General features: G+C 43.6%; 1 protein-coding gene across 6 annotated transcripts in view; it reads left to right on the top strand.

The window, feature by feature from the left end:
- RNF144A (ring finger protein 144A) overlaps positions 1-20912 on the top strand; it is a 114957-nt gene that overhangs the window by 2234 nt on the left and 91811 nt on the right. Inside the window, exon 1 of one of the 6 annotated variants that reach the window (XM_075923533.2) lies at positions 12663-14149. The exons of the other annotated variants lie outside the window; for them this stretch is intronic. The gene's annotated coding sequence lies outside the window, so the exon portion shown is untranslated. Of the gene's footprint in view, positions 1-12662; positions 14150-20912 lie in introns of those variants that run through there. 6 annotated transcript variants of the gene reach the window in all.

Below are 20912 nucleotides of genomic sequence, written 5' to 3'. Positions count from 1 at the left end.
AATTATCCCCATATTGACTGGGTACATGTCACCTCAGGAAGAGAAGCAGAGATAAAATTTCTCAATGGCTTTACCAGCTGCTACAAGAAGCAGTCATTTCAGGAACCCACAAGGGGAGAGGCAATTCTCTATTTAATCCTGAGCAGAGCTCAGGATCAAGTCCAGGAGATAACCGTTACAGGAACGCTTGGGAACAGTGACCATAAAATAATATTTAACATTCCTGTGGTGGGAAGAACACCTCAGCAGTCCAGCACCCTGGCATTTAATTTCAAAAAGGGGAATTACACAAAAATGAGGAGGTTAAACAGAAATTAAAAGGCACAGTGACTAGAGCCAAATCCCTGCAGGTCACATGGAAACTTTTTAAAGACACCATAAAAGAGGCCCAACTTAAATGTACACCCCAAATTAAAAAACATAGTAAGAGACCTAAAAAAGAGTCACCGTGGCTTAACATACCATGTAAAAGAAGCAGTGAGGGACAAAAAGGTATCTTTCAAGAAGTGGAAGTCCAATCCTAGTGAGATAAATAGAAAGGAACAATAAACACTGTCAAATCAAGTGTAAAAATGTAATAAGAAAAGCAAAAAAAGATTTTGAGGAACAGCTAGCCAAAAACTCAAAAAGAAATAGCAAGATGTTTTTAAAGTACATTAGAAGCAGGAAGCCTGCTAAAAAACCACTGGGTCCCCTAGACGATCGAGATATAAAAGGAGCCATTGCGGAGAGACTAAATGATTTCTTTGCTTCAGCCTTAATGGCTGAGGATGTTAGGAAGATTCCCAAATCTGCACCATCCTTTGTGGGTGATGAATCTGAGGAACTGAACTATTATCTGTGGTTTGTAACCTATCCCTTAAATCGGCTTCCGTACCTAATGACTGGAAGGTAGCCAACGTGACACCAATATTTAAAAAGGGCTCTAGAGGCGATCCTGGCAATTACAGACCGGTAAGTCTAACTTCAGTACTGGGCAAATTAGTCGAAACAATAGTAAAGAATAAAATTGTGAAGCATGTAGAAGAACATAATTTGTTGGACAAAAGTCAACACGGGGTAGGAATAAATGGTAAATTTTCAGAATGGATAGGGGTAACTAGTGGTGTCCCCCAAGGTTCAGTCCTGGGACCAGTCTTGTTCAACTTATTTATAAATGATCTGGAGAAAGGGGTAAGCAGTGAGGTGGTAAAGTTTGCGGATGATACTAAACTGTTTAAGATAGTTTAAGACAGAAGCAGACTGTGAAGAACTTCAAAAAGATCTCACAAACTGAATGATTGGGCAACAAAATGGCAAATGAAATTTAATGCGGATAAGTGTAAAGTAATGCACGTTGGAAAAAATAACCCCAACAGTACAGTATGATGGGGGCTAGTTTGGCTACGACAAATCAGGAAAGAGATCTTGGAGCTATTGTGAATAGATCTCAGAAAACTTCCACAAAGTGTACAGCGGCGGTCAAAAATGCAAATAGGATGTTAGGAATTATTAAAAAGGGATAGAAAATAAGACATAGAATATCTTACTGCCCCTGTATAACTATGGTACGCCCACATCTTGAATACTGTGTACAGCAGATGTGGTTTCCTCACCTCAAAAAAGATATTTTGGCCTTAGAAAATGGCAACAAAAATGATTAGGGGTTTGGAACGGGTCCCATATGAAGAGAAGCTAAAGCAACTGGGACTTTTCAGCTTCGAAAAGAGGAGACTGAGGGGGGGATATGATAGAGGTATATAAAGTCATGAGTGGTGTGGAGAGGGCAGATAAAGTTATTAGTTCCCATAATAGAAGAACTAGAGGACACCAAATGAAATTAATGGATAGCAGGTTTAAAACTAATAAAAGAAAGTTCTTCTTCACACAGAGTGTAGTCAACCTGTGGAACTCCTTGCCAGAGGAGGCTGTGAAGGCTAGGACTATAACAGAGTTTAAAGAGACGCTAGATAATTTCATGGAGGTTAGGTCCATAAAAGGCTATTAGCCAGGGGATAGAAATGGTGTCCCTGGCCTCTGTTTGTCAGAGGCTGGAGAAGGATGGCAGGAGACAAATCGCTTGATCATTGTCTTCGGTCCACCCCCTCTGGTGTGCCTGGTGCTGGCCACTGTCGGCAGACAGGATACTGGGCTAGATGGACCTTTGGTCTGACCCAGTACGGCCGTTCTTATGTTCTAAGATCCTCTGGGAAAGGCTTGTCTATTTTAGAGGCATTACCAAACTACAACAGCTATTTTGAAAGAGTAAATGAGGCAAAATGCCACACTTGATATAGCTCAGAGACTAACTAAAATCCTCATCAAACTCCATACTTGTTAACACTGGTATCTTCTGTGATATGATGTTTAGAGATGAACTAAATAATTTCAGAAAAATTCTGTATTTTAAAGTAAGGGAACCACCTATTACTGAATAGGGGGGAGGGATAGCTCAGTGGTTTGAGCATTGGCCTGCTAAACCCAGCATTGTGAGTTCAATCCTTGTGGAGGCAATTTGGGGCTAAAGTTTGTCAGGGATGGTACTTAGTCCTGCTGTGAAGGCAGGGGACTGGACTCAATGACCTTCAAGGTCCCTTCCAGTTCTAGGAGATAGGCAATCTCTGTTAATTTAACAGTAATTGGAACCAATGATTTATGGAGAATATAAAGTCTGCTGCTGCACTAAGCAGTCTGTGTCTGGGCACAGCTGAGGGCAAATTGCTCAACTTCAGGGCTCCTTACAGTCCCCAGACTGGTGACCTCTCCATACAGGCCACAAACCAGTCCCACAGAGCACTTCAGCAGCCTGCCTGAAGCCTCACGAGCAAAACCCCTCTTGCACCCCAGCAATATCCGTGCCCCAGATGGCCCCGGGCCTCATACACCATTGGGGGGGGGGGGTGTCTTAGAACCCAATCCCACCTACCCCGAACAAGTTCTGTCTGGTTCCAAGCAACCAGCCACAGATCCCTGGTCAATTTACCCTCTGGATCTTACCCACAAATCACACTGAGCCAATCCTTTAGCATCTAACATCTAAAGGTTTATTATTACAATAAAGAAAAGAAAAGCATGAGAGTAAGGTTGTTGAAGGAATAATACATCACATACATCAAATTCCCAGTTCTCAATGCAAGCTCTAGCAGAGATGTTACAGCTGCTGACTTAAGAGTCCTTGTTGCACATCCTAGAATCAGGATGGGTCCACAGTTCTTTCCGGCTCTTCAATCCCTGCACTGCTGCCTCTAGGATGAAGTGCTGAGCTGAAGACCCCTAATGGAGTCGACCACATGGACCTTTATACAGCCTTCCCGGCCTTTTCTTGGCTGCAGCAGGTCACCTTGCTAGTGGCCTATGTCTGTCTTCTCTGCTGGCAGCCCTCAGGAGTCCGCCCTCATTCCTTAGGTGTGTCCTTGGCCCACTGAGTGCCATTGTCCCACAGGGCCTCGCTAATTAGCATGTCTATAGGCCGGGCTCTGCCCCAATGCTCAACCACATGCAGGGCAATATTCAGTATCCACACAAAGTACATGCTTATAATTTCACACACAGGCATTATACAATCACATGAACAGCTTACATAGGAGTAGCAGACTGTAAGCTTCTATTCAACACCTCGCATGGCCCCCTTTTATACCATTTTTGGGGCCAACACCCCCACCTATGGGTGCAGCAGTGATCTGGCTACTTCCCTCAAATTTGGTAACATGACACCTGGTGTCTCACTTTTTTGGCAGACTAGATTCTCCATCCTTCCTGAGTGTGATTGCTTACCAGCACCACATATGTATGGCTGGTAAAGGTAGTTAATGCGTTTATCTGAGGCTTGCTGCTTAATTGAGGTAAAAGTAAACTGGTGCATCCCAGTGCAGTGCTCCGGCAAGAAGCCGTCTGGCTGGGGAACTCGACTGCAGTGGGAAGAACAGGGCACTCCCAGCCTGGGTTCCAGGGCTTCCTGCAGGCTGATGCACTAAGCAGCAGGCATCCAGGCATGTTAAAGGGGCTGGCTGGGGGTGTGCCCCTTCCTCTCTTGGGCGGTTCCAACCCTGAGCTGCTCTCTTCCCCTTTCCCGCCTCCCCCCATTTCAGGAGCAAGCGGCTGCAGCCACACACACAAGTTGCTCTTCTCCTCCTTCCCTGGATTAATAGGGAGCAAAGAGAAAGTGCACCTTGTGCTGCGTTTCTCTCCCTCCCGTCTGCCCAGGGGAGGGCAGAGGAGAAATCCATGCTGGCTATGTGATAGATGAGGCAAGAGAAGAAATACAACAGGGACCTAGTATGTGAAGCTGCAGTCCTCCCTTCTGAAATGATACCCTAGCCCCATTTTCCCCAACACTTCAACCTTCTTTCCAGAGCCCTAACTCTGAACCCCCTCTCGCATTCCCCGTCCTCTGCCCTGAGCTCCTCTCCCTCAAGCTCCTTCTGACTCCTGGTACCCCCACCTCCTGCCCTGAATCCCCTACACTCCACCCCACAATTAAATTTCTTACAGGCATTGTCATATCACACCCTCTTTCCCTGAGATCTCTCTCCCCCGCCCCTCCCCCCCATTGTGCAACATGACAGTACCTGTAAGAAACTTAAGTTAATTTCAACCCCTGGTTTAGTGCAGTCAAGAGACCTATTGCTAAAGCCCTGCTACAGAGACAATACAGGAGCTGGACAGGGATCAGAGCTCACTCTTTGCATCCCAGTGCAGTGCTCTGGCAAGAAGTTACAACCAAGTATGTAAGTTACTTTGCATATACAGGCAGTCCCCGGGTTACGTACAAGATAGGGACTGTAGGTTTGTTCTTAAGTTGAATCTGTATGTAAGTCGGAACTGGCGTCCAGATTCAGCCGCTGCTGAAACTGACCGCCAGTTCTGACTTACATACAGATTCAACTTAAGAACCCCAAGCGTCCCCAAGTCAGCTGCTGCTGAAACTGATCAGCAGCTGATTCCAGGAAGCCTGGGGCAGAGCAACTCTGCCTCGGGCTTCCTGTAGTCAGCGCTGGTCAGTTTCAGCAGCGGCTGACTTGGGGACGCCTGGGGCAGAGCAGCTGGGGTGCTGCTGGGTTGCTCCAGTAGCACCGCTCCTCGCTCCTTGGTGCTACTGATTCAGGCGTCCTGATTCAGCCACTGCTGAAACTGACCAGCAGCGGCTGAATCAGGATCTGGGGCAGAGCAGCTGGGGTGCTGCCGGGTTGGTCCAGTAGTGCCCAGAGCGCGCTGCAGGACCAATCGGCAGCGCCCCAGCTGCTCTGCCCCAGGGTCCACAACAAAAGCCTGGTCTGCTGGGGGGGGCACACTAGCTGCGCCCCCCCCCCCAGCAGACCAGGGACACGGGGAGCAGAGCCGCAGAGGCAGCGGGGTGCCGCGCCTCTGAGGCTTTGCTCTGGCAAAGTCTCAGAGGCGCGGGAGGAACCCGCCGCGGCTGCGGCTTCGCACCCGGTGCCTGTGGTCTGCTGGGGACCATCTCCAGCAGACCAGGGGCACTGGGACTGAAGCCGCAGCAGCGGCGGGTTCCCGCACTTCTGAGGCTTTGCCAGAGCAAAGCCTCAGAAGCGCGGGAACCGCCGCTGCTGCGGCTTTGCTCCCGGTGTCTGTGATCTGCTGGGGACCGTCTCCAGCAGACCAGGGGCACCGGGAGCAGCTTACGAACGGGGCTTTCTCGCCCCGGAGCTCGCAGGCAGCAATCCGCCACCTCGACCTCCGGGGCGAGAGAGCCCCGTTCATAAGTGCGGATCCGACATAAGTCGGATCCGCGTAAGTCACGGACTGCCTGTATTGAGAGAGGATGAAACTCTCCACCTTGCCTAAGTCTTGCCTACAGATTTTATAGCACTGTAAATATGACAGTTTAGAAATGGATGTTAACACAGTGTAGTCCTTTAATATGAATTCAGTTTTACAGGTATAAGTATGCTTATGCCAGTATACTACATGCAAATAGGCTAAATGATACCTTCAGATGGGGCTTGTGAAAGGATTGTTTTCTAAAATGCTTTTAATCAGTTTCCACTACCTCTTCCTGAGAGAGTCAGTGCCCCAGCAATTGTATTTTCTCCATGTCTTCCACCCACCTTGTATTAAGAGTTACACTCACCTAGTCAGAGGCATGATACAGTGCCATGTAACTTGAAGCAGTTCAACTCAGCTTGAATTTTTAGTCCTTATTACCAACATCTAAGAGCTTACATTCAATCTACACATTAAGAAATAATGCAAGAAGCCTTTCTCAAATAAATTAGAATGGTAATTCTAATGTGGTAATTTTCTTTTAGTTTTCACCTTTGGTGATTGTTCTGAGTGTAGAAAAAGAAGCTAATTACTCAGCGAAACTGTAATCTGAATGCTGTATCATTCAGAGTGATGATCCAAAAATAGAGGGAAAGAATGTGGCTGTTTTTCCACCTGTCTATATTGTGACAGAGGGTACAGTATTAACCTTTCCCCAACCTCTTGTCTTTGCTGATGGTGTTTGTAATAGTGTTTTCTGAGACCCAGACAGAATTTTCCTAGCAGCTGAAGGTTAGTCCCTGAATCTGGGCCATGGATCTACCTAGCATTCTTTTTCTACTCATGAATTCAGTTATATTTCCCTATTTTATCCTGTGTATTTATTTGCACAAACAAGTTAGTCTGTGGTTGAAAGCTAATTTTCTCCTTTCTTTATTTTTAACATTAATTTGGATCTAAATGAAGGAAGAAGATGCTAAAGCATTCATGCATTTCCAGTCACATATCCAGAGCATTCTGGGTAAACTCCCTTGGCTACGTCTACACTGGCCCCTTTTCCGGAAGGGGCATGTTAATTTCACCTATCGTAGTAGGGAAATCCGCGGGGGATTTAAATATCCCCCGCGGCATTTAAATAAAAATGTCCGCCGCTTTTTTCCGGCTTTTAAAAAAGCCGGAAAAGAGCGTCTACACTGGCCCCGATCCCCCGGAAAAAGCGCCCTTTTCCGGAGGCTCTTATTCCTACTTCAAAGTACTTTGAAGTACTTTGAAGTAGGAATAAGAGCCTCCGGAAAAATGTCCGCCGCTTTTTTCCGGCTTTTAAAAAAGCCGGAAAAGAGCGTCTACACTGGCCCCGATCCTCCGGAAAAAGCGCCCTTTTCCGGAGGCTCTTATTCCTACTTCAAAGTACTTCAAAGTACTTTGAAGTAGGAATAAGAGCCTCCGGAAAAGGGCGCTTTTTCCGGAGGATCGGGGCCAGTGTAGACGCTCTTTTCCGGCTTTTTTTAAAAGCCGGAAAAAAGCGGCGGACATTTTTATTTAAATGCCGCGGGGGATATTTAAATCCCCCGCGGATTTCCCTACTACGATAGGTGAAATTAACATGCCCCTTCCGGAAAAGGGGCCAGTGTAGACGAGCCCCCTGACCTTTTTTGGATTTGTTTGGATTGCTGATGTAGGGCCATATCTTATTCTAACTTAACCTCCGTTATCCAGCTGACTTAATGGGTATAGATGAGGAATGGAAGGCATAGCACAAATCTGAGGAATGCCATAATGGATATCTTGTTTAATTAGAGGGAGGGCAAGTGATTTGTATTTAACTGCTCTTAACCTTTCCTTGTAAATCAGTCTCTCCAACTTGCTTACCATGTTTGTTCCTGTTCTCTGATCTCCCAAACATTTGTTAATATCTCCTCCTAAGATGCCCAGAAATCCCAGGAGTAGTCTTTCTTCCATATTCTAACTTGAAATATTAGGTTATGGTCAAGGATACAATTCTGTCATGGAAATGACAGATTCCATGACTTTGGGGATCTCCATGACTTCTGTGGCAGGGCTGGAGCAGCAGTGGTCAGCCTCTGTTGCGGGAACATTGGCAAGGCTGGAGCAGTAACAAACTCCTAGCAATGCTCTCTGTGTCTTCTCCTCTACCCCCATGTATTTTTAGTAAAAATCAGTGACAAGTCACAAAGGCTTCTGTGAATTTTTGTTTCTCATGATCTGTTCCTAACTTTTACTAATGACACTTGTGTGACAGATTCTTAACCTAATTTATGGTTGTACCAGCCATGGGGAGGCAGTGACTGGGTGCGTTCTGTCTTTGGGAGGCAGAGAGAGTGAGACTGCCCCTGTGGGTGTTGACATACTGGACAAACACAGGAGAGGAAAGGTGGCCAGGTGGGGTAGGATGTTCACTTATCTCTTGAAACATCTGGGTTCATTTCCATACTTTGCCACAGGCTACCTGTGTGACCTTGAGGAGGTGCATAAAGACTTGAGTGATTTCATTTTCCCCATCTGTAAATTGGGGATAATAATACTTCCCTAGATCACTGGCCTGTTGTGAGGATAAATGCATTAAAAACTGTAAGGCACTGAGTTATTACACTAATGAAGACATGTAAAAATTTCTTCTCCCTTGAGAGAGTGGCATGTGTTGCACTGGACAATCAGTAATGTGGAAGGGTCATCATGACTAGTGTCCCAACCGTCTGTACTCCTTTTGCTGTATAATACTAGTGGAGATGCTGTGGATCTATCTTTTTTTGACATGGGGAGAACGGGTTTCTGGGTGCTCCCATGCTGGTGCTCCAGGGAGGTGCTCATTGCTGTCTGTCTTTTGACCTGTCAAGAGCAACCAAAATCTGGCCCAAATAATTTTGCTATTACTTACTATCTTGCTGCTATTAAAGTATTAGGTATAGCTATCTCTTCTTCCCTTTTTATGGACTTGGATCTCCACTGCCGTGCACCTTATTAAATCACTTAAACCTGTGCAAGAGGGGAGTAAGACTCTATACCAAACCAAAACATGCATGTGACATCTCCTTGCACAGGTTTAAATGGCTGAGAATCCTCCTTTCAAGTTTCAGTAAAATTTTCTAAGCTCTTAATAGTCAAAGAAAACTTCTAGTTCCTTTTGTTCTTGCATGTTCTCTTTTAGCTCAATAATAACCCAACTTTGAGTCTCCGTCTTTAGTTTCAATATGACATTCTATTTAAAACCAACTCATTGGAAGACTAGTTTCTTAGGAATCAGCAAAGCAGTGTAACTGTAGTGTACATTTAAATGTCTAACTAAAATTGAGTTATGACAAAGCCTCAGAAGACATGTAAGTTTCAAGAGCGTGATCTTCTTAGCAAATTGTCAGTTGGTGCTAAATATTTTCCCTAGTCATGTAGCATTTCCATTAACTCCTCAAATAGTTGAAGATTTGAATGAAGCTTAACATTTCAGGTTGGTGTTCACTATCTTTTGATTTAGGCTAACTTCTGTTTAAACATTATTTTATTGCTTGATATTTCTTCTTATAGTTGCTAATAGCATATGGATTCTCCAGGGTGGCTCTTGTCACCCATAAAGTATTGTTTTTGCTTAGTCTCTTTGTATGCTGCCTCAGTATTAGCCTCCAAACCAGCATAGAGCTGCTTTCTTTGCCTTTGTCTTGGCTTGTGGTCATTGTGTCACGTTGACCCATTTCCTGTCATTTAGTAAGGAAGAGGAAGAGGCAAACTCTTGTGTAGTGCCGTTTCTCTTACAGGCAAAGCTGCTATTGGTTGCAGTTTTGAAGGGCAGAGAAGTAAGAGGATCATTTCGTATCTCTTCTTTTCTCCCTTCCTCTGAATTTCTTTGTATTGCCTCCTTTGAGTTCCTGTGTTGGGCTGACCCTTTCTTCCAGCCAAAGAAGGCTGGATGTCTCTGTCTGGATTCAGCTAATTCCACTTTGGATCTGTTTAAAGAGGAGTGAGAGTGTTTCATATTGACAGAACGGCAATAACATTTAAAAATTAATTAGTGAGATGGGAGAGTGGACTTGTGGAAGAAAAGTAATTTGAGACTATGCATCTGTATTTTTTGCAGATGGAGTGATCTATAGCTAACATTTAAGTCCATATGCTCTCCTGAATGTTAGGGAATTGCTTGGTTTATTTGTGCATGATGCACTTGTCCGGTAGTAGTAATATCGATAGCATCAAGTGATTATATTGCCTTATTCATATTTATGCCACATATTACTATGTGTTTTAGCTGAGTTCGATAGGTATAGATCTTTTGGTGACTGAGTAAATTTTTGCTTTTGTTTTTTTTTTCTAACATTTATCTTTATGGTCAAAACAGGTTTCAGGAGGTACACTTAGGATATGTCTAGACTGCTGTCACGTTCTTTTGAAATTAAATCGAAAGAATGCAGGGGGGTTTTCAACAGCGGTAAACCTCATGTTACGAGGAAGAACACCTTTTTTTGGAAAGATCTCTTTTGGAAAAAAGGCGTTCTTGAACGCAAACAGGGCAAACTGTAGTTTCCTAGCCCAGCGTCCAGACACGCAGGCAGCAGCCCTGAACTAGCAGACAAAGCAGAGCTGACCATGTGGTGACTGGTCTCATCTAGGGAGCTGGAAGGCTAACTCAGCCTGGCTGGGGAAGTTTCCCAGTAAACTCTACAAACTGGAAATCAGGAGAAAGGAAAAGCCCAGCTGAGAGATGTTGTTTTTGGGTCCCTAGAGGCCAGTTCTCAGGGGGAACCCTGCATGCAGTCCTGGGGCTTACCATCTCCCCACAAAGCCAGTCCTACCCTTGCCCTGGCTGGCTCCAGACTCAACCCCCCCAAAAATTGGCTTCTTCCCTTTCCTGAACCCCTTGGGAGGGGCATCTCACTCCCTATGGGTATGTCTACACTTGCTCCCCGGTTCGAGCTAGGGATGCAAATGTAGCCGACTGAAATTGCAAATGAAGCGGGGATTTAAATATCCTGCGCTTCATTAGCATAATCTCGCCCACGCATTATTCCGCTCAACAGCGGATTCAAACCAGGAAGTGTGCTCCGGGACACGTTAGTGCAAACCAAGGGGTTTGATTCAAACTAATGCGTACCGGAGCGTACTTCCTGGTTCGAATCCGCTGTTGAGCTAATGAAGTGCGGGATATTTAAATCCCCACTTCATTCGCAATTTCAGTCGGCTACATTTGCATCCCTAGCTCGAACTGGGGAGCAAGTGTAGATGTACCCTATTGGTTGCCAGGCAGACTCTGAGTTTGCCTCGGCTCCCCCTCCCTACCAGGGACAGTGTGCCTTTCCCTGAACTGCCAGCGGACGGAGACCCAGGAATCTAGGTAATCTCCTTGGAGGTTACACAAGAAAATCAGTTTTCTATTTAGTGTTGGGCTCTTAATAAACCTGAGATGGATGTTCTGCATGTTCCATGATTGGAATCCTTGCAACGCCGCTGATACTAGTTCAACTCTACAGCAGTCAGGGAGAGGAATGACAAAATCAGAAGCATTTTCAAAATCTATTCAAGCAAGAAAATGTCAAGGGCTGATTTAATTATATTAAGCATGTTCAAATATTGATTCTTTGGAAGGGAAAAACAAAGACAGGAAAACCACTGTTCATTACGATTTCTTAGTGCTAGGTGTGTCACAGGCTAAGGGGAAAAATCATTTGTCGCTAAGTGCTTCGCTATTGCTCAAAATAAAGTAAAACCTGTTCTAAGTGCCATCGGTCCTTTTCCTGGAATTTTTAAAAGGCTTTTTTTTTCCATTTGCACCCATGAGAATGTGGGGAGCGCTAACAATTGTTACATTCGAGGAAAAACTACTAATTCTATCCTCTGGTATATCACATTATGGCAGTAGTGTGTTTCTCTACTCCCAATATGCACAAGCCCAGGTTCACCTAATTTGAGAGATTAAAGTTCATTAATCCATTAAACAATCTTTAAACTTTTTTGTACTTGTTAAATTGTTGTCCTTGCCTTAAAGATATTTTTGAAATGTAAAAGGTCCATTTCTGATCTGATAAAAAGCATAAGACAGCTGTAACTTTGCTGTTGTTTCACTTGCTGTCAGAGTAAACTTTTTCAGGCAATGCTGGGAGATACTGAGCAAGGATTTAGAGAGGCAGAGGGTGGATGGAATTTTCAAAAATGTTCTTGGTCAATTAAAATGAGCTCCCATTCAAATCAACTGGAATTTTACCTTTGATTTGCATAGGAGCAGATCTATAGACTAAATTGTTTACCCATCAAGGTTGTTCCCCACTCTGGCACTTGGAGTGCAGAAGGTGGGGATCTGCAAGAGATCTTACAATACCTAGCCACTGAAAGCTTCTGCTTTAAAAAAAACTCGCCAGGGTCACAGGTTCCCTGACCTTGGGTAGAATGAGGCCATCCACCCAGATGCAAAAACCTCTTGAAAGCCTGGAAGATGCACTTGGAAACTTCTCCCTGTAGGGTAATCCAAGACTTCTAATCCTCCATTAAGAGTGTGTTTGAAAACAAACTATAATTGCTCAATAGCTAACCTTCAGTTTTAGGTACACAGACACAGAACTTCCTGCCTTCTAGGACACAGGAATCAGATTATAGTTTTAGAAAAAGAGATTTTTATTATCAAAACAAAGAAGATATATTTGGTAAAGCATACCAGGTTGCTAGGTGCTAGAGCAACTAAAAAAACTGCAAAAGTAATTAAAGTACAGAATTGCTTCTCTGGGATTCAGTTACAGTGTACGGGGAGGTTTTTAAAGCAGCACAGAGAAAAAAGCAGAGAGAGAATAACCTGATCATGTCTGTCTAAACATTCCCTGTTCTACTTACTTCTCTTGTTCCAAAATTTAGGTTTCCTTTTCTTAGACGTAGATCTTGCTGGGAATTCCATGCCTTATTCCTGCTCAGTCCATTTCTCTTTCCAGCTCCTTTCTACTCACACAAAGGAGACTGAAACAGGGAAAATTTGTTTCCTTTCAAAAATCTCTCATTCTTTTTCCATTAGCTCTCCTGGCTCCCTACCAACACTTAATGGATACCCACTATTCTGGGTTTAACCCTTTACAGGAAACTTTTAACTAACTGAATGCTGGGATGTCTAGAAAAGGGTAATACCCCACCCATCCATCGCAATATGATGCTGCTCAATTTTACTTTCCCTTGTGTTCTGTGCATACATGTGAGCTTGTAAAACATGCTTCTGAACACAGTTTAGGTATAGGAGGGAAAATGAAGCCATACTCACTCTCTACATCTAGTGGGTTTTATTTGTTTTGTTTTTTGGGGGTTGTAATGGAAAAAGCAATTAAATGTTCTATATCTCTGTACTGAGGGCTGCGGAGGAGGAAACTTCCAGTTAGATGAACGTGTTCTGGATGCAGAACAGTCAGTCATCTTTAGAATGAATTCCAAAATTAAATTATTAAATAACCGATTAAAGTACTTTTAGATGGCCATCTTGTTTCACAAATCATGTCATTAAATTAAGGAAACCCAACTTTTTTGTTTGTCTGGATATTAATTTACTGCAAAGACAGATTTGCAAGAGCCACCACCACCAAGGAATGATTTTTATGGTTGCAGTTTACATATGAAAACTATCTTCTCAAACTGAATGCAAACACGCACTGTAAAATTAAGCAACCAATCCTATGACGTATCTTTAAAAATAATGCTGTTGGCTGACTATGAAAATGGCAAGTAGTTTGTATGGGAAACGAGCTGCTGGCAATTGCTCTGCACTTTAATTAACACTCTTATCTATACTCTGTGCTCCCTTTTATTCAGTAAAATGCTCAGGATACATTAACCTTACTCAGTACTGAGCAAAGGCTGCAGCAGTTGTGTTGATAAATGAGTGAAACGTTTGTTTCAGTTTACTGTAGTTTTGTATGGAGATTCTATTTTGGAGTCACGAGTCCTGGCGCTACAATATGCCAAGTAAGAGGTATCTTCCCCCCGCCCCCTTCCACGATTTATAAGCATGTTGCATCGCCCAAAAATATACTTTGTGAGCGGGCTTTTGCCCTTTCCATAGATAGTAATATGTCCTGCACTTAAAAAGTGAAGACATGGAAAAAAGGGTTAATGGTGTGAAGTTTAGATCATTTTGCTGAGAGCAGCAATGCCACAACATTGCAATTTAAGGGCTCATTGACCACAGGGAACTTCTAGTTCCACTTTTATACTGGCAATATAAATAAAGCCTGACCCTTATTTTCTAGCCTTTTATACTCTGTTGATCCAAATTCCTGGACTGGTTGGCTCTTTCTCAAAGGATCCCCGTGACTGACAAAGACAAGATTGCATTATCTGTCTTGAAAACATTTGGCCTGTGCTCAGACAAACTCAGTTTCTAATCAATGAAACTGTTCTTTTATAAGAATGTTATGCAGTTGGGAGCTAGAAGAAGGTTTTTAATTATGGGGTTTACAGTAGTGACTGTTTGAAAATGCTGGTGAGTTAAACTTTTATAAACATTCAAAAATATATAGATCAGATTACATTAGAGAAAAAAAATCTGATGGATTTTGAATTAAGGTGTTTTTAAAATTAAAGGGTCTATCTCCTCAACCAAAATGAGCAGATGATGATTACCAAATGTATTTTCCAAAGTATAGTCCAAAGTATGTGAGGGGGATTTGGATTTGCTTGTTGTAATTTGGCTAGCTGAAAAATACAATTACATGTTGATGTTTAAAGTGCATTGTTTTAGCTTATGGTTTTTGCATCTTCAGAAAAGCCTCCCTGACTATACATGTCTGCACAGTTTAAAAATGTTGTACAATAAATGCATCCTTATCTTCAAGTAGCTCTAATGTGTACTCACATAAGAAATTAGGGAGGTTGGTAAAGTTAATTTCCTTTTAATGATAGACACACATATGTACATATTTTGAAGATTCTGCTGTTGATATATTACACAACAGTTGTGTACCCAGTCAGCTAAAAGCTTCAAGTTGCAAATGGTTGTCAGTGCAGCCTAAGACTTTTATTGCCTTCTCGAATAAATAATGAAATGTACTATTTATCAACATTTGTTGTTTGTTAAAAGATCACCTCGTAATTAAGTTTAAAATTAAAAAATTAGTCAACTAAATACATCCCTGTTTGCAGAAAATAGATCCCATTTTTGGGTTCTTCATCTCCCCCAGCCCTGTAATTAGCTCCTTCCAACTCTGCTGTCTGTGTCATCTCTGTGTTCACATATCTTCTAGCAACAGTATTTAAAAATGCGTTGTTTGCATGTATGGTTTTGCTATAATAGTTAGAGTGGCAGCTCTCTGATAATTCTAGGGGCTCAAAACATATATTTCTTCCCCTTTTAATTCTGTTATTGACTTAGCCCCATAGAGTGAAATCCTGTTCTATTTTGCTGTATCTAAGCAATGTAAAGTTATTTTCCACAATCAAAAAGTTGTAACAATTCGTTCTTCTTATGAAGTATGTGGGTTTTACGCAACAAGTTGGGAGTTTTAGTGAGGAAACTGCTCTTTCAGATAAACTGTAAAATATTGTTTGTTTGCAGAGTTCTTAGAAAATTTCATTACTGAAAAGCAATATTGTAATGACAATGAAAACATTTCAATTTTGAAAATATTCTTGTTTTTTCCATTTCTCTTACTCCCATCAGAAGAGGAGGAGAATAAAAAAGAGATGGAGGAAAAAAATTAAACAATGAAATGGAAGTTTGGAATGGAAAACAAACTTTTCATTTTTGTTTTTACTGTTTTTTGTTAAACAAGACATTTAACACACAACCAAAAGAAAATCAGTTTGTGACATTTCCCATGAAAATTACAATGTTAGCTAGCCAATTTAAACTAAGGATTTTGGATAATGATTCATTTTAATAGCGGTGTAACAGCGTCAAATATTATCAGTTTCACAACTATTCTATAGTCTCTGGGGGTGAGGCTGGCAGCCAGGGAGCCCCCTGCTATCCCTCACTGCTGCCTCTGATACTGAGGCAGCAGTGTGGGGCAGCAGCAGCCCCTGTCTATGGGCAGCCCGAGCTCCCCACAGGCAGGAACTGCACTTGTTTCCCGTGGATCACCCTCTGTCTGGTGAGCCTGGGCCCTCCATGGATGGGCTGCTCCATGGCAGCCTCTTCTGCCCCCCTCCACATTGCTGCCTTTGTGGGAGGCAGCAATGTGGGGGGAGGGGATTCATCTCAGTGGAACCAGTACACGAGGCGAGCCGGCTTAAAAACTGGCTCCTTGCGCATATCAGCTCCTGCCAGCCCCTCTCCTGTGCTTCTGCCTTTGATAGAGAGGCAGCAGCAGGGAGAGGGGAAGACCTGCTCACGTGAGCCAATACATGTAGGGAATTGGCTTGAAAGCCAGCTTCCCACATATACTAGCTCCTGTCTGTCACCCTCTGTGCTGCAGCCTCTCTGTCAGAGCCAGCAGCATGGAGGTGGGGTGGGAGCAGGCGGCTCTGTGGATCCGGGGCTCGTGGGGAACCGGCATAAGAGCCATCTAACCATGGACACCGGCTTCCACCTCCACTGCCTCTGCTACAGAGTAAGCAAGAGCGGGGAGGAGTGCATGTAATCAATAAGATTAATCAGTAAGCCTGGGTTTATCGGTTAATCATGTATTTGACTACACATTGATATCACTAATTGTATGTATAAGATGAGCTGGATAGCCAGTAAGGAGAATTAAGTTTAAATTAGGGATCTGATTTGCAGCAAATATGTTTGTTGACTAAAGTTGCACTAGAGCTGTAGCACTGCATTATCGATATTCGCTGCAGCAATAGAGGGATTTTCTGTCACTGTTATAAATCCACCCCTTTGAGAAGAGGTAGCTTGGTCGCTGGAAGAATTCTTCTATCAAATACTTTTTTCTTAGTGTAACAAAGTACATGAGCTTTCCAGACATAACAGTTTAGTGAAGGCAAGACTCTAGTTAAACCATGAGGTAAATTCACTGAGGTCAACACTAGGGCTACGTCTACATTGGCATCCCTTTCCGGAAAAGGGATGCTAATGAAACGAGTCGGAATTGCAAATCCGCGGGGGATTTAAATATGAATCAAATGAAGGATATTCATGAAGCAAATGACGAATATGCAGATATGTTGTTTTTGGTCCTCCCAAAGCCCCCAGGGCCAGCTTTAGCAGAGTTTTTGATACGGCCACCCACAACATTCTTACCAGCAAGTTAAGGGAATATGTATGGGAAAAATGAACTGTAATCCAATAAAACTCTGCATAACCACATCGTGTATTGAAAAGGGGCTCATTTATTTTCAGAAAGCTGACACCATCTTTGGAATTTTTTATCCATATTCTCATTCCGGATGGTGAATGCACCAGGTTCTATCCATTCTGACACATTGTAGTGCCTTTAAACCTCACTGTCAGCAGTGGGGATATTTAAAAGGCACTGCTTTTACATTTTTATTCAGGATCTGCGTGCGCCCTGAACTGTCCCGCTCCCTGCTGGCTGATTCTCTCCCCCCTTTACCCCCCTGCCCCGGCCTGGGCCAGCCCTGCTGTCCCCACCTGCAGATTCTCTCCTGATCTCTCCTGGCAAGCCCTGCTTCCATCGGCCGGTTCCCCAGCCAGCCCTGTGATCTCCACCAGCCAGCGTCACTGCTCCCGTCCCCCCAGCCAGCCCCGCTTCTGCTGGCTGGTTCCCTTTCCTATCTCCCCCAGGCAGCTCCACTGCCCTGACCCTGCTTCCCAGCGGCCCATATCCAAGCCTCCCTCCCCCCTCCACAGCCAGCAATAAGAGCTCACCTGGTAACCCTCACTATGCCTCTGCCGGGAGCCTGAAACATACGGCTGCATCTGCCCAGCCTAGCCGAGGGCTTGGGGAACCCGGCGCTGCACGGGCAGCCCGGGAGCCCGGAACACCCTGGCAGCCATGCTGAGGCCCAGTATTGTTTTCCTGCGGCCCGGTACCGGGCCGCGGCCCATAGTTTGGGAAATGCTGATCTAGGATACATCATCAAGGGCTTCAATAGAAAGAAAATATGGTACATAGATGATCAGAGGGTTATCTTGAGAGATACACATACTAGATTGAAATGTAGCATGCATAGTTCAATCTTTAATATGCAAAGCATTAAACAATAATTGGATGGAAAGAAGGTAGATATTGGCATCTAGTTTCCCCATCTGGGTGCCTGCAAAAAACAAGAACCCTCCACTCTAGTAATATGACATTTAGAGTGCATCTACACAGTAACCTAAAATCAAAATAAGATATGCAATTTGCGCTATGCAAATTGCATGTCTTATTTCATTTCTGTTTTGAAATAGCATGGAACAAGGGCTACAGGGATGCCAAAATAGCGTGCCCGTGATTTTGAAATATTTTTGAAGTAATGGGCAGCTTGTTAAGACACAGGGTAGCTATTTCAGGACACTTCTGGTATCCTGAAATAGCCACACAGTGTAGACGTACTTAGATGTTAATATCACTCTTCTTGTTCCCAAAAAGTGAGTCTATTATGGAAAATAAAGCCATCAACTATGAATGAAACCTTGGAAGTCAGTTAAATTACTATATATACAATAGAACTTCAAAGATACACTCCGTCAGAGTTATAGACTGACAGATCAACTGTTATCCTCCCTCTTTTGGTAGTGTTGTGTATCCTCACCAGTAGTGTTTCTCCCAGCAAAAGAGAGGAAGTGTTGGGGGTTGAGCAACAGGGTTCTCAACTCTATGCAATTCTTTGCCTGGAGCCTGGCAGCCACGTAAGGCTTCTTACCTGCAGCAGGGAGAGCAGGGAGATTCATGCCCAGAGTCCTGTTGATTGCTCTGCTCCTAGCAGGAGTTAGGAACCTAGGTGGCAGCCCACATTTGGTAAGCAATCCAGTTCCACTTGGAGCAGAGACAACCAACAGCTAAGCTAGGGATAAGACCGCCAACAGCCAAAGTAAGAAATGCAGTGTTACACAGGCACTCCGCTCCACTACATAAACCCTATATCTCCCATGGAACTGGAGTTCTTTTCAGTGTAGTAGGGCACTTACAGTTTTGCTTCCTCTAATGTATTTGATGTCATTATGTCAGCTGCCTTCTGGGGACCTAACTCTGTCGTGTAGACCATGCATTTGATATACAACAGTGCACTTAAATTTAAATTTCTACCTCTGAAATTTACTTCCTTTTACTAAAAATTAACATCTCATTGAAATGAATAGGAATAGATTGTATTGTTGGGTTTTTTGTTCCAGTCTGTTTGCAAACAAAGGAGAAAGAGCATCGGTTTACTGTTTGTTCATAGTAAGCTTTTCTCATAATCATAAGGCTATCAGTTTACTTTTTTTTTTTTTTTTGTAAATAAATGTTTAAATCAATATTCATTCAGGCCAGGTAAATGCCTGATTTGCGAGAGGGTGTCATGTATGTATCTGAATAGTGTGGTCCAGGGTCTGTGTGAGGGGGCATTTCTATTCCATTATGAGGGAACTCTGAAAAATTACCAGGAGAGCTGTTGTAAAAACCACTTTTTTCGCCTCTTTCTTCCTGTGGGAAGAGGGAGTGTAGAGGCACAGTGACCATTGTTGGCACAAGCTTCTCCCTTTGGGGAGCAGAAAGAGCAACAGCCTAGTACTGGAATGGGGGCAGTGTCAGAAATGGGGATAAAAGATCATAGAGCTGGAAGAGACCTCAGGAGGTCATCAAGTCCAGCCCCCTGCCGAAGGCAGGACCAATCCCAACTAAATCAACACAGCCAGGGATTTGTCAAGCTGAGACTTAAAAACCTCTAGGGATGGAGATTCCACCACCTCTCTAAGTAACCCATTCCAGTGCTTCACCACCCTCCTAGTGAAATAGTTTTTCCTAATATCCAACCTAGAGCTCTCCCAGGGAAGCTATTGTGCACCTGATGCGTGACTTTTGATGAGGACAGAGAAGGGTTTGATCAGTGGTTCCCAAACTTTTTGGCATCACGCCCCTCTTTTTGATTTTTGAAAAACCCTCATGCTCCCCCTCCCCCCCCCAATAGCAGCAAAACTTGTTGAGCAAAAAAAGGAACTGAACAGGGCAGCAAAACTTGATGGAGGGGGGGGGGGGGGAGGATGCTGGGTTGCCTTGCACCCTCCTGGAATTTCTTCATGCCCTCCAGTTTGGAAACCCATGGGTTAGATGCTCCCACATGCTTACCAATCCCTCCATTGATTGGTCTCCTTACGTGCTGCCGCATCAGGATGTGTTTATAGAAGAAATATAGTTCTTGTCCTTGTGTGTTCATATGTGTGGAGATTCTGTACACACTCTGCTCTCTGAAATGGATTGTCACCATGAATATATTATGCTTAAAAGAAGCACATGGATTCTTTTTCAGGGGATAAGGAAATATGCCGCATTTATTGACAATATAACAAAGTAGTGCGTGTGCGCGGACAGCCCTACCCCAACACTCCCACCCCCACCTCCACCCCGGCCGATGAAATAATTATTGGCCAGATAGGTCAGGTCGGAGCTGGGTTTATGTCAATGTAGACTGATGCCCCTCTTGGTCTTAGCAGGACAGAACCTGAAGAACCATACAAGACACCTCGTCTTTTATAGGATTTTCCTTCCATGCAAGTCTATGCATTTTGCTTTGTCAGGCCATAGTTAGTCATTCAGTATCACAAAGTCATTTCAGTCTTCCTATGACATATGCTTATTGGGAAGAAGTTGTTCTCACAGTCATCTGATATCAGTATGCTGACGACCTCTCGAAGGTGTTGTCTTTCCAGCAAAAGTTGTGATTGGTTCCGTATCAAGGGGCGCTTGCCTCTAGCTTCAGGGTTCGTCAGTCTGCCCAGGTAGTCTGCATCTTCTGAGTTCTTTCACATAGTTGATAATTATTTGGTGCTTCTGAGTCTTCAGCATCCCCCCGACCATTGAGCAGGCAGTGGCCTTCACGCTTACCTATCCTAAAAAATTCTCTCTCTCATATTCACATAAACCACTATATTTACAGAATTGCAGCCTGGAACAAAGGGGTACTTCTAAGTCACTTTAACAAAGTTACAACATCTTTCAACATTTAAACTTCTTTCTATCTACTATAAGGCCTTATCTAACACTGACATCACTATGTATTACAATATTCCAACCCTTCACTAACATCAAACAGAGCTGGAGCTAAGACAACAAAGCTGCCTGGCCCTGTGTGAGGCCTACATCTTGGATTTAAGTTTAATCCAAACCTTTGCTATAACATACATATATTATAACTGACTTATTAGTTACAAAATT

The sequence above is a fragment of the Pelodiscus sinensis genome, chromosome 3 (assembly GCF_052426305.1).
Source record: "Pelodiscus sinensis isolate ZL-2025 chromosome 3, ASM5242630v1, whole genome shotgun sequence".
Lineage (NCBI taxonomy): Eukaryota > Metazoa > Chordata > Testudines > Trionychidae > Pelodiscus > Pelodiscus sinensis.
The sequence above is the reverse complement of the archived record's forward strand: the minus strand, read 5'-3'. Positions and strand labels throughout refer to the sequence as shown.